At 35.6% G+C, this 15,383-nt stretch overlaps 1 long non-coding RNA gene across 1 annotated transcript in view; it reads left to right on the plus strand.

Moving 5' to 3' along the window:
* The window catches only part of LOC118180829 (uncharacterized), a 49,284-nt gene extending 44,647 nt beyond the window's left edge, over positions 1–4,637 (plus strand). The window contains exon 2 of the long non-coding RNA XR_004756752.2: positions 221–4,637. This is a non-coding gene — a long non-coding RNA (uncharacterized LOC118180829). The remainder of the gene's footprint in view (positions 1–220) is intronic.
* Positions 4,638–15,383: the final 10,746 nt, after the last annotated feature.

A 15,383-nucleotide genomic window follows, 5' to 3' on the forward strand; every position in this document is an offset into this window, starting at 1 on the left:
GAGTATTGTAATTACTCTTTTCGCTTTCACCACGAGTGTATCTTTTGCATTTATTTTGATAAAATTGAAAATTGTGATAAATGCTAGAGTTGTTTTGATCTCTACTGTGTTGTTCGTAGATTTAAAAAAAAAGTGAACTTATAAAGTGTTTACATTAATTCAATTTATTATTATAATTCATTAAGTTTGTTATTAAATTTATTCTTTTTCCTAATTGCAGGTCTACTGCGGTCAGAAACATTACCCGATTGAAGCTAATAATAGTGAAGGGAAGTGCTAGTCGATCTGACTCTTGTATTTCCAGCACTATTAATATATAATAAAAGCAAATATTTAGCACTACTGGCGATTCCCTTCTATAACTTCAGAAACGATTGGAATAAAAGTAAAATCTGTACTTTTCAAGAGAAAGAAAAGCTAAACTCCATTTCTGGCTTCAGAAGTTAAGAGTAATTTATTAGTTCTTGCTAAAAATTTATAGCAAGCATTTATTTTATTTATCAAATGCCTGGCCATTGACCATCAGGTCATTAGCCAATGAGCTCTTCAATACTGCTTTACAATACAGTCTAAACTCTTAAGTGCAGAGCACAGGTCCAGATGAGCAACCTCCATGACTTATCCAGAATCACACAAAGCACATAAAGGTGAGGCAGTCAGTCATGTCCAGTGAATAATCTAACTAAACTCAGCCACAGCAGTAGCACAAGGACAGTCCGAGACACAGTCCGCTTTTAATAGCACCCTCCATGAATTTTCAGTAGCACTAACAGCAGCATTATCAAAGCATTTTTTATAAATCGTATGGATTTAAAGTTTAGCAGAGTGAAGAGATAGGTCTCTGGAAGGCCTTTGGAGAGTATCCGTACATTTTTTGGCCAAAACGTCAGCGATCTCATTTCCCCAAAGGCCACAATGTGATGGAACGCACTGGAAATAGGCACTGACACCTTCGTATGAATTCTGCTCAACAGCTCCCTGCAGCTCTGGACACGAGCACTTTGTTTTCCTGGGTTACTTGCTAAGGCCTGAAGAGCAGAACTCGAGTCCGATAAAATTAGAGCCTTATCAAGAGATGGGCAGAGCTGTTGAAGGACTAAATGGATGGCCTCGACTTCACCATCAAAATAGGTTCTATGAGAGCCAACATATAAATAAAAGGAAAACAGATCACAGAAGACGCCTGCACCAGCGCCTTGGGTGAAATCCAAAAGGGAACCATCATGTAAATATGAAGCCACTCACCAGGAAGACAGCGAATATTAATGTTTTCCAAAGCGATGGCACGAACAGCATTTGTGCGTAGGTCGTTTTTCCTCACAATGCCAAGTTCAATCTGACATCGAGAAGCATAAACTCCAGTGGATTTATATGAGTTAGGCCTTTTCGTTATAATGGCATTATACTGAGCGATCTCCTGGGTGCATTGAATGGAATCCTTCTGAGTCTTTAGATTACATTCTCTGTTACGATCGTATTCACGCCAAAAAGAAATATTTGGGAGTCTAGTAAGTCTATTATAAAAGATAGCTGCATTCCTCCGAACCAGGTTAGTCATTGCCTGTAGGTCACAAAGCAAATGCATTTATAGTAAATAAAGTGAACTTATTTGAGTCTCTTTTGAAAAATTCACTAAAGGTAAGATAAGCTTCTCCAGAGAAGGTTATTTGTTTATTAAGTGCAATACGCACGTGCATCCCTTTGTAGAGGTCTTTCTCTCTCTCTCTCTCTCTATATATATATATATATATATTAAAAAAAAAAAAAGTGCATTTTCACATTACACAGGCATTTTCACAAACAAAAACCAAATCAGGTGAACAAAGTTTTATAGTTCCGCAATCATTTTTAATTTTATGCACACTATGCATTTTAATAACCCCAAATATAGTCCAAAACATGTGGAAAACAATTAAACCTTAAGATGATATGGAACAATATGGATAAAAACATACGGATGTTAAGGAAGAAATTAAAAAAGTTCTGCTTGCAGAAGCTTATAGTTTTGTTGAGAGCAGAAAATTAAGGAAAGGTTTATCGAGATGTATAAGATAATTTCTTTCTCCTTTCCGCATGCCTCCGCGGTGTAATTGAAGCAAACTCGAAGCGAATTCGAGAGCTCTGGAGTTCGAATCCCGACGACGTCTCTGGCCATTTTTCACGTCTCATCATCAAAACCCCTAACGACTCTTTGCAGTGGCTCTCACACTAAAAGGTGATGGACGTCACCACCAGGATTTGGAGATCGGGTCCCTTAATCCCCAGTCGCCTTTTAAAAGGGGGTGAGTATATAAGGCATCAGAGGTAGGCGCAGCTCGACTGACCTAACCAAACAAATAAAGTCTCATGGTCATAACAGGCCATGAGTATGTAAGGCATTTTCTCCCCACTTACCGCTTGTATTCGTGGTGCAATTGAAGCATACGCGATGTATATTCGAGAGGTTCCGAGTTCGAATCCCGGAGAAGGCACTGCACATTTTTCACGCCTCCAGCATGCAAAACTCTAGTGACTCTACAAGTGGCACTCGAACTAAAAGGTGGTGGACGATAATCCGTCACCACCAGGACTTGGCGACTGGATCCCCCCAATCCCCACCCACTCTAAAATCGAGAGTATATAAGGTATTTTCTCCCTCTTTTCTGCACGCCTTCGTGGTGTAATTGGAAACATACTCGACGCGCATTTGAGAGATCCAAGGTTCGAATCTCTGGATCTCTTGAAAAATGTGCCCGTGATGAGAAAAATGTGCACGAGGGCAATGCACATTTTCCACGTCCCCAGCATCAACACAACCTAATGACTCTACAATGTATTTATCCAAAAAAATGTGAAAATATACTTCTTTTCGCTTAATCGCGTCCCTTGGAATACTTTTGTTTTTAAAATCTAATGTTATATGTGTAATTTATAAAAACTGTATAGTCTTCTTTTGCTTACTATACTTCCAGAGTATGGCACTGCACATTTTTCACGTCTCCTGCTTTAACAACAACAACAAAAAAAAAAAAAAAAAAAAAAAAAATTATTCCTCTATAAATATACAAAATAAGTTAGATTTCAAAAGACTTTTCTGTTTAAAGCCATTAAATAATTATTTTTAGATTACCGAATTCAAGCATGAGTGATAGCTGAAACAAATTTTTAATTGTGACGGTTCCACCATGATTTGCGTAATGGAAGTAATTTTCGAACAAATAAATTCTTTCATAAATGACAATATGTTATTTAAAAATCAAAGCAGGAAGTGTAAATCTGTCACGACGATAATACTTTCCTCTGGAATGTGCTGCAAACCATATCATCATAAAAGTGAGGTGGAGGAGGTTAATCATTTTTGCATCTTTGAAGTAAACACCCAATCTTGATATAAACCTTCAGCCATTAAACCCTTCGAATTCTGCTGTTCTCCGCCTATCATTTAACTTTTTTAAAGCAGTGAATAAAATCAACATTCACTGCTTTAAAGAAAGTTAAATGACTCATTTTCCTCTGCGAACAAAAACCACGATTGTGAGAGCATCTCGCAGAATAAAAAGACAAAGCAAAAAGCTTCGTTGGGTAACTCAACTCTTCACGAATTCGGTCGCTGCTTTTCAACTTGACGATCCCTTTAGTTCCTTTTTCTTTTTTAAAGACTGAAGCACACAATAAACGGCCATTGAAGAACAAAATAAAAGAATTATCCCGGCCTAAGCAGTGACCGAGCAGCGCATTTAATGCGCCACTCGTCTCACACAATGAGGCGCAAGAGGCCTTGTGGATGTCCGGTTGGACAATTGAGCCAACTCTATGAGATAGAGATCTCACAATGATTGTTCTTTGCCTAGCTGTCCCTTTTTGCTTTTTTTTTTTTTTTTTTTTTGGTCCATGCATGTTCGTGCTGCATTTCTTATACTACAGGTGTGACAGGAGGACCTTGAGGCTGAAAGTGACAACTACTCGGAGATTGTAACAAGGAAGGTTGCTCTAACAATCACGCAACGTCAGTTGCTATGTGCCGCTAGTTCGCACAATTTGTCACTTAAAATATTATAATGTAACATCCTCTTTAATTCAGATTTTCCACAATGCATCTTTGTTTTCCTTGAAATGGCACTGAAGAATACTCAGAATTATAATTTCGATGTCATCCATTTTCTAGAATATTGTATACATAAATACAGGTTTTTGTTTAATCTCCATGCGGTGTTTAAATGTTAATGGAAAAGATCTCATATTCCCAGTGAGTTAGGAATTATAAAGTGCAGTAAGAACTTGATTATCCATCACTTTTATAACCGTCAAGTTTTGTTTAGCCAGCAACCATCCGCTGAGACAACTCGATGTCCAAACCGAATCCAATACGTGTCAAACAAAGAAAGAAATTCAAAAGCAGAGGAGAGAGTTTGTCTTAACTTAAATTAAGCCATATTCTGAAGTAAAATATACAATATAGCAATGTAAATTAAAACTATATATACATATATATATATATATATATATATATATAAAGAAGAAAAGAAGAAAGTCTGTTTGTTCGCTAATAAGTGAGTCAATACTATAGGTATCGTCAGCAAACTTTTAATATTTCTTTTCTGGGTCCTGGAAAATGTCGAAGTCCACATTAAAAAAAAAAAAAAAAAAAAAAAAAAAAAGTTGGAGATAAAAATGCTTTATTTCGAAAAGTGTCGCTACTGCTCGCTTTCAAAATCGTAGAGTTTGTTATATACAAAATAAATATCTTATAACTGCACTCTGCATGTCTTCAAAATATCCGGATGCAGTTCTTGACGCAAATCAACACCACGATTGTTGATGTTTTCCTTCAAATATTTAATCGAATGGGATTTCCATAGGAGGTTCAAACCGATCAAGCCACATCTTTTACGAGTGCGCTGACATCGAATTTCCTAGAAAAATTCGGAATTAAAGTTAAGTAAAGGCTCTATTAGCTCTTCGAACCACTATTCACGACAGTACCAGTTTGTCGCCCGCCGAATTAGTTCATGGCAGAACTCCAATTATGCTACTGTTTGAAAAATTATCTGGTAAATAAGAGGAAGAAAATACAGTAGTGGACTATATTTTTTGAACTAATGAATCGAATGAGGAAATGTCAAGAACTGTCTGTCCAGCATATGGAAGAAGCCAAAGAAAGGCAAAAACTCTGGTGTGATCGCAAATCCGTAGAACGTAAATTTCAAGAAGGAGACTTAGGAGCTCCATCGAAGCCAGACAAACTATCAGTTAAATGGGTAGGTCCTGGAAAAATAGTTCAACAATTATCAAAGACAAATTATGTAGTCGAGTTTCCCGAGAAAAATAAAACTCAGGTGTACCACATTAATGTGTGTGAAACCGTATTTTCAACGAGCAGAAAATATAAACTTGTTTTGTTTAAAAGATAGGATAAACAGCTATGAAGATGAAATACCGAGTCTAAATTATAGCGCAGATACTGAAATGTCTGAAGTTTTGCAAGGCATCCAGTTGAATTCACTATTATCTGAAGACCAACGAAACAATTTAAAGCAGTTGATATACAAGTATTCCTGTATTATCTTTAATGAACCAGGATATACTGACCTTCTTGAACATGATATAGAATTAGAAGCAGAAAGATCGATATGCACGAAACCTTATCAAATGTCTGCCAGACAAACCGAGATTTTAAAAATTGAAGTAGAAAACATGATAAAACTCAAAGTAATAGAACCAGGTGAATCGGATTTTAACGCTTCACTCATACTGGTTGGTTGAAGTTCCTGGAAAAGAGGCAAGACCATGCATTGATTACCGTCGCTTGGACAAGGCAACTATAGGACACAGTATTTTCCCTTGCCAAACATTAAACATTTAGTGAAAAAGTGTCATCTGCCAGATATATAACTGTTCTAGATCTTACTCGAGGTTACTGGCAGATCCCATTAACTAAAAGAGTTACGCTGCTTTTGTGGCAAGTTTTGGAACATTTAAACCCTTAAGGTTACCTTTCCGGCTAAAAAATGCAGCATATGATTTTAGCCGCTTGATGGCAGGATTATTAAGAAACTGTGAAGAATTTTGCTGTACCCTATATTGACGATGTTGCAGTATTCTCGCAAACCTGGGAAGAACATTTGAAGCAGTTAGAAATTATTTTGGAGAAGATGAAAATTGCTAGACTGCATATTAAGCCTTCGAAATGTCAGTTTGCACATACGATCGTCAAATATTTAGGTCATGCAGTAGGACAAGGTCAAAGAAGACCAGCATAAAAGACTTCCATAAACCTACCACGAAAAACACAAGTCCGGTCATTTTTGGGACTTGCGGGGTATTATCGAAGGTATATTTCTGAATTTTCTGTGGTTTCTGGACCACTGACAGATCTGTTAAAAGGAAAATGTTGCAAATCAACCATAAATTGGATTGATGACTACCAAAACGCTTTTGATGAACTCAAGAAACGGTTAAGACAAAATCCAGTCTTATACAGTCCGAACTTTTCTCAGCAATTTATCGTTCGGTGCGACGCTTCGGATATTGGTATTGGCGTTGTATTATCACAGATAAAGGCTAAAGACGAAGAACATCCAATAATATTTCTTAGAAAAAAAGTTTTCACCTACTGAACAGAAGTAGAGTACAATAGAAAGGGAGTGTGCTGCCACTGTCTTTATAAAAGTTAAAATTCTACCTAGATGGACCTCATAAGTTCATTATTCAGACTGATCATAATCCTCTAGTATGGTTGGATAAAAATACTGGGACTAATCCTAGACTATTATGATGGACTTTGATCTTACAGCCTTTTAACTATGAAGTTGTGCATAGAAAGTCGAAGCACCATCAAAATGCTGAGAGTTTAAGTCGTTGTATCCAAACATCTCACAACTAAAAATATACATTCTAAGAAGTTTAAAACTTCATTGTTTAAATTTTTCTAATATTAGAATATTAAATTTTTATTTAAAATGCTTCTTTCAAAGCACTTGTACTCATTTGGTTAGGTATCTAATTGTATTTGTTATAGATATGATTGAACATCTTTTCTGTCGTTAAAAAAATTATGTGTTTGAACTGAAAAGTTTTCTTGAAAGTTCCATAAAATTGAAAGAAAAACTTTTCTTCGAAAAGTTCCCCGTGAGGGAAGGAATTTGAGACTAACGTATTTGCTTTGCTACGCTACGAACATAATTTCACTAAAAAATGTAGAGAAACCTCACGCAAAGAATATCCGTGCAGACGATACACGCGATTAAAACTGTTTTTCAGCTTCTGTAAGTTTTGACTAATAAAGTTGGTTGTTCGTTCAAAAAATGGCAATATTTCTTTAAAACTTCATTTACAGTACCAAATATCCCAAGTACACAAGTATGCTCTTTCTATCCACCTACCCAAGTAACAAGATCTTTCAATAAATATCACTACACATATTGTGGCGGGAATTTGTTTATGCTTTGCAAGTTCGTTGGTATAAACAATCTTTGGAGAAATCATTAATCTTTACCATTCTGTTTTCCTATAGCGAAATGAATGTTAATTAATAATTTGCTGCAGCGCAAGTGCAGCAGACATCTAAAAGTTTTATGCATTTTTAGTCAGTCCCTGCAAATTACATTTCTATCCAAGTAACACGTCCTTTCTACAAATCTACCGAAGTATCTTTCCCAACTATTAAGTATCCCAAGTACCCAAGTATGCTATTTTTATCCACTTACCCAAGAAACATGTTCTTTCATTGTTTCACATGTTGTGGTGGGAATCTACACATGACCATTTTGTTTTCCTACTGCGCAATGAGTGTTAACTTTCTGCAGCGCACATCTAAAAGTTTTATGCATTTTCGGGCAGTGCCTACAAATTACATTTAAAAAAACATCTAAAATACAGAGGCTGTTCGCACATTTTTTAGACGATTTTGGTAAGCGGTAATAAAAAATTGTTTGCTGCAAAAGAAGTAATTGCAACTGTACTATGTTTTTAAAAGTCAAAATTATGGTCTGTGGCTTGAAAGTTTTGTTTTTATTCAAAATGGCGAATTTAACAAAGCAGTGGTTCGAAGGCTACATTTACGCTCTTTCCGAAGAGAAATATGCATACTCCGTTATCCAAAAACGATGTGAGAGTCATTGTTTTGTGATATCTAAAGCGACGATAGGTAATATCATCAACAAGAAAGGAAAAAAGCGTCAAATTGGAGCCTCAAGTGGGACAAAAATTCCAAACAAATACCCAAGGAAAAAACGGACATCTTCGACTATTGCAAAGGTACGTTGTTTAATGTTAAAAGAAAATCCCCCTAGTCAAAGGACAGTTGCAAAATCATTAAAATGCCCGGTGTCCACTGTAAACAAAATGATAAACATTGATTTAAACCTTAAGAAAGCGAAAAAACGCAATGTGCATCGTCTTCTTCCACAGCTTATAGCTCAACGCAGGACATGCTACAGAATTCTATATGAGAAACACTTATCCAATGAAAAATGGAAAACAATTGTCACAATAGATGAAGCATGGGTGTATTTAAATGATTGTAACAAAAAAAGAGCCATTTATGATCATAAAAGAGGAGAAAAAAATTTAAGTACATGGTTCAAAGAATCGAAAGAAAGTTTTTCTAAGGGATTCATGATTGTTGCTGGTTTTTCTTATAATGGCAAGTTAAAAATAAAGAGAGTGCAAAAAAATGTCCCAAATACTATCAGGAACATATTTTATCGCCAATTTTTCTGAATGAAATTCCATCGCTTTACCCACAGTGCCATTAATCTGTGAGACTCCATCAGGACAAAGCTAGCAGTCACACATCAAAATCCAATGTAAATTTCCTAAAACAAATTGAACAAAAAATTGGTATCAAGGCCATACATACTCTTCACTGATATCCCTACTAAATCACCCAATGTGTCAGTTATGGATTTTTGTGCTTTCGGATTTTTAAAAACTGCAAAACCCTAACAGGACTCTGGAAAGCTGTTCGTGAGGAATGGGATAGAATATCTCTTCTGCCACTTCAAAAGGCATTATTATCCTGGAAATTGCGGTGTCAAAAGATAATTCAGAATAAGAGATGTCAAATAGAACATTTAAAACACAAGAATTTTATGTAATTTAGTTTTATGAATACAATATACATCGTCTAAAAAACGTGTGAACAGCCTCTGTACCGTTGTATTAAGCATAGGAGCTCTAAAAAAAATTCCAAATGAGATTGAGTAATATAATCTCCGGAAAGGGAGAAGAAGCCAAAAAGGTTAGAAAATGGTGATCTGCTATTATCCATGATGACAAGACTCTCGAGATTGACGTATAATCGGAGACTCCACATTATTTCTTTCGTTTCAATCAAGCTTACGTTCGTCATCTAAAGAGAAAAAGGACATTAAAGCTTGCAAAGTTTTAAGCTTGACGTAATTAGATTAATATCATTCTAAGTTAATCTTATTTACGACGAAATTTAACTGATATCAAGAATGACACAAAGACAATTCTCTTGGTGACTGCGTCGTACATTTTCAGTGTGGATGCAAAGAATTTAGGATTTTCCTTCCGATAAGATGTTAAGACATATAACTGTATTTGACGTTTTATTACCTTTATCAGTTTGCCAATTACTTAAGCACGTATAACTGTTAACATACAAATATGTATTTTTATCAAGGTTTAGAAGCACTATAAATGGCTTGTTTTCGTTTTTCAATTGGCATAATCTGTGATCGCGCCATATTCCGTTAAGAGATATTCGTGGCATATCTCCTGATAAGGACTTAAGTTGTTAAATGACTTGTTTTTCACAGGTTTATAAATCAAAGTTCTCTGTTTTGGGTGAATTCCTTATTTATACATAAAATTCTGATAAGATAACTAAGTAGTTGTACGATAAAGGTCATAAAGATGTGCTCATAAACTTCGTAACAGGATGCAAAACATAATTAATTCATCTTGGAGAAAGACTTTTAAAGAAGAGAAAAGTTTATTGGTTATTAAAAATTTTATCAGCCCAAAGGGCATTAGCCCAGGGGGGCTATTAATTTCGTTTTGGCATTTTACATTGAAAACATTAAATATCCGTTTCACTTTTCAAATTGTTGCCACCAAATATTATCGCCCGGAGTTATATTTAAAGAAATTAAATAATGAAGAATCTGCATTAAGTGTATATATGCTTCACCACATTGTGATTAAAGAACGGCACCTAGAGCCATCGAATTTTGAATGATGTAATCCTACTGCGAATATGGGTATCTGGAAGCCTAAATTTGAAATTTGGAATTTGTTTTATTATCGATTTCATACTTCGTGAAACTTTAACGAATTTTTGATTAACAAGACTCAAGTATTTCAAACCGAGCGATGGTTGTACAGAAAAAAACATTTTTATCTTCAGCGCGTGAGATTGTGTATCGAAAATTCTAAAGATATGCTCAGTTTAAAATTATTTTGCGATATTGCTCTTGAACTGAATTTTATGGTTTAAGTGCGAAGAACATGATATTTATTAAATAAAGGTACCACGCAAAACGTTAAAAAAGTCCCTTTGAACGTAATAAATGAGCAATTTTTTTCTGTCATAATTACTTTTCGATGTAACCTGCAATTATCATTGAAGTGAAATTGGAATAGTTTGACAATGAGGTTGCATTATAGGTGTTTACCTTTTTCAGCGTTCACAATAAAAATTATAAAAGAGAAATATTTCTATAAAAAGTTTTGGTAAAGCTGCTGTAGTTACAATCGGCAAATTGGAAATTATTATTCATAAATTAACTTATTGTATTTCTGCGATTTGAAGATGCTATTGATTGCGAGGTGTGATAAATCCGACTGTGAGAAAGATTTTTATTTTATGAAAATAAAATAAATTAAATATTTAGTAAAATAATAAAAATAAATAACAGCAACCCCCCCCCCCAAAAAAAAAAAAAAAAAACTGAAAGATTTCAGATTTTAACAGTCACCCAAAAGGCTTTGTTCAGGTTTTTACGTTCTCGCTGTGCTCACAGCTGCTGCAGTCACTCCTACTAACCTTTTTTTTTCATTCTGCTTTATTATTAAACATGATTTTCTTTGAACTTACGCCATATACAATACTACAGCAAAACTACAAAAAATTTAACAGCAGTATAGTAGTATAAGTTAAGAATTCTTGATACAGTGTTAAGAGTTGGCATACATTTTCCTGGATCCCCCCCCCATGTTCATTATATCAATATTCAGTTTTCTTACTAACATGGCTTGACAAAACATTTTTTGTCTTTTTGTTTTTCACGCTTCGTGAGTTTATTTTATTTATTAAGTATCACATTCTTGGTGACTACGCCACAGAAAATTCGATTCAATGGCAAAATCAGAAAATATTTAAAAACAGCATACCTTTAGAATTTCCAATGCCTCGCGCACTAAATATATATTCCCCCCCCCTCCCGTACAGTGTTCCCATTGTTCGCTTTAAAATAGTTGAGATTGTTAATCAAAAATTCCTTAAAGTTTTACAAAATATGAAATAGATAGTAAAGAAAATTCAAAATTCGGATTTCCAGGTGCCCGTATAAGTGTAGGCTCGGGTGGAGGACTACGTTATTCAAAACTGGATGGCTCTAGGTACCGTTGTTTTTTCATAATGCAAGAAACATGCATACATTCATGCAGATTCTTCATTATTTAATTTCTTTTAAATACACAGGTACAGTGATAATATTTGGTGGCAACAATCTGAAAAGTGATACGCCGTTTATAGGGATTCGACGCAAAATTCCGGTACCTAGAGTCATTGAATTCCGAATAACAAAGTCCTCCACTTGGACATGGGGCGCCTGGAAGCCCGAATTGGAATTTCGAATTTTTTTCACTGTCTATATCATATTTTGCAAAATTTTAACGAATTTTTGATTAAAGAACTCAATGATTTCAAAGCTAGCAGTGGCAACACTGTAGGGAATACAACATTCTTATCACCAGCGAGCGGGACTGTCTATCGGAAATTCTAAAGATATGCTGTTTTTAAATATGTTTAGCCCGAATTGTCTCGAAACATGTATGTGTCTGTAAAACAAAAAAAAAAAAAAAAAAAAAAAAACCTCGCCCGTTTGGGCGTAATATTAAATCTAAAAGCTTTCAGATATTTTTTTATTAAGTAGTTGTTTCTAATTACAAATAAGTACAATGAAATCCTCTGTGAGACGACCACTATGGTTCCAGATTATTTTTGTCTTCTGTGAAAATGGTCGATCTAAAATATAATTATTAGTTAGACAATTTTCTATTCCTATGACTGATTTACCATCTTTAAGGCTCTTAGTGTCTGTTCGAGAGAACAGAAGTGCGGCATATCGATTGATTAAAATCATTATATTAATTGAAATAAAATTCAGATACAAAGGTAAGTGGTGAATAATGGGATTAACTTACTGAAAAATGTACTCTGCTGAAGTAATTAAACAAGCAACTAATTTTTTGGAAGAGAACGAATTCAAATATGTCAAAAGGAGGTGACCAGAATAATTACAAGAACCGAAAATGACATCTTAGATTAAATTCATCCTTACAACCAACAAGTTAAAATGATTTCTTCACATTAGTTCACCAAAACAATATAATTAAAATGTAGACAATGCTATTTAAATGCACGTAGCGTATTCGGAAACTAAGTACCGTTTCATTCTAGCGCCGTCGCGGCGCTGTGGTAGGCGTCCCGCGCATGCGCACTAGTCTTTCTTGTTCACTGATTTTCAATTGTCGCCATTTTGGTTGCTCTATGTTGTGTTTTCAGTTTGCTGTGCACATTCAAAATGTTTAAGACAATTAGTTCTCCCGCTGACTGTGAGATTCGTGCCGTGATTAAATTTTTGAACGCGAGGAATGTTAAACCGGCCAAAATTTATCGTCAAGTGACAGAAGTTTAAGGTGAATACGCGATAAGTGATGGAATGGTGAAAAAGTGGGTAAGAATGTTTAATGCAGGTCGAACAACGGCGTGGTCGGCCTTCTGTTGTCACCGATGATTTGGTTAGGAAAGTTGATGAAGCAATTCATGAGAACAGACGCTTAACAATGACAGCTCTTTCAGAGGCATTTCCACAAATTTCACGAGCTTGGTGGCAAGCGCTTTAGATCTGACGATGACGCGAAAAATGCTGTGGAGTCGTGGTTATCAAAACTGGAAGTTTCTTTGACGATGGTATACAAAAACTGGTCACCCGCTATGACAAGTGTTTGATCATTGGCGGAAACTATGTTGAAAAATAGTTTAAGACATGTATTTTTATGTAAAAATAAAATTGGATTCGAAAAAATTGTTTTACTTTTTTTTTTTTTTTTTTTTCAAAACGGTACTTAGTTTCCGAATACGCCTCGTATATATATTTACTAAGGACAAGTGCTTCACAAGAAAGACGACAGACAAATATTAGGAAGATTACTACAATATTGATATAAATATATTTATGTTACAAAATAAACTGATGAAATCTATTACATGAACTAAAGCTAAATTATAACTTATATAAACCTATTGCGCCAACTTATTAGGTCATAATACTTTACGCTATCAAATGGAAACATTTACATTAAACAAAATGGGATATATGCACTTAAAGAATTCGAGATAATCTTACAATGTGAAATGACATCATCTCAAAAAAAAACTGAATCATATAATAAACTTTACATCAAGAAACTATTATGAACTAATATAATAATGACTGTTGGTCTACTGTTATTATATCTATCAGAACTATTATAATTATATCTAATGGTTATGATACCACTCAAAATGTCAATGTACTATTAAAAACTATTATATATACTAACTTTTAAGTATTATACATGATCATGTCATTGTCAATTCATCTGTCGATTACGATACCTGACGTTGAACTATAGCAAATACGAACTTTTAATCTAGAGCCATTCCTAGAGCCTAACTTATTTAATAATCCTGCTGAATAGACATAAAGTATACAAAATATTAACAATTGAGAAGTGTTTACCTAATTTTGGACTTATTTATTAATAACTATTAAGAACTATTATAAACACTGATTTATAAGAACTAAATGTCGGTGAACTACACTGAAGTGACAAAAGTCATGGGATACCTTCTAATATTTTGTCGGTCCTCCTTTTGCCCGGCAAAGTGCAGCAACTCGACGTGGTATGGACTCAACAAGTCGTTGGAAGTTCCCTACAGGAATATTGAGCCATGCTGCCTCTATAGACGTCCATAATTGTGAAAGTGTTGACGGTGCAGGGTTTTGGGTACGAACTGACCTCTCGATGATGTCCCATAAATGTTCGATGGGATTCATGTCGGGCGATCTAGGTGGCCAGATCATTCTCTGGAATTGTCCAGAATGTTCTTCTAACCAATCGCGAACAATTGTGGCGTTGTCATCCATAAAAATCCCATCGTTGTTTGAGTACGTGAAGTCCATGAATGGCTGTAAGGGATCTCCGAGTAGCTGAAGGTATCCATTTCCAGTCAATGATCGGTTCAGTTGCACCAGAGGACCGAGTCCATGCCATGTAAAAACAGCCCAGACCGTTATGGAACCACCACCAGCTTGAACAGTGCCTTGTTGAGAACTTGGGTCTATGGCTTCGTGGAGTCTGCGCCACCACCCTCAAACCCTACCATCAGCTCTTACCAACTGAAATCGTGACTCATCTGACCAAGCCACGGTTTTCCATTCGTTTAGGGACCAACCGATATGCTCACGAGCCCACGAGAGTCGCTGCAGGCGATGTCGTGCTGTCAGTAAAGGCACTCGAGTCGGTCCTCTGCTGGCATAGCCCAAGGAAGACAAATTTCGCCGCACTGTCCTATGGGACACGTCCCTCGTACGTCCCACATTGATTTCTGCGGTTATTTGACGCAGTGTTGCTTGTCTGTGAACATTGACAACTCTACGCAGACGTCGCTGGTCTCGGTCGTTAAGTGCAGGTGGTCGGCCACTGCGCTGTCCATGGTGGGATGTTATGCCTGAAATTAGATACTCTAGGCACACTCTTGACACTGTGTATCTCGGAATGTTGAATTCCCTAACGATATCCGAAATGGAATGACCCATGCGTCTAGCTCCAACTACCATTCCGCGTTCAAAGTCTGTTAACTCTCGTCGTGCGGCCATAATCACGTCAAAGCCTCTTGACATGAATAACTTGAACACAAATGAAAGCCCTGCGAAAGCATTTCGCATTTATACATTTTCTACGCGATACTACTGCCCTCTGTATATTTGCATATTGCTATCCTATGACTTTTGTCACTTCAGTGTATTATAATTATTCTTGTTGTTTATAACACCGATAATTTTGCCAGTAAACTATTATGAACTACAAAGAATTATTTACCAATATCCTATAAATGTACCATTATGAACTATATACAAATTATATACGAACTATATAGCAATGAA

The sequence above is a fragment of the Stegodyphus dumicola genome, chromosome 12 (assembly GCF_044657685.1).
Source record: "Stegodyphus dumicola isolate Sdum_Otavi_A_Nest chromosome 12, ASM4465768v1".
Taxonomy (NCBI): domain Eukaryota; kingdom Metazoa; phylum Arthropoda; class Arachnida; order Araneae; family Eresidae; genus Stegodyphus; species Stegodyphus dumicola.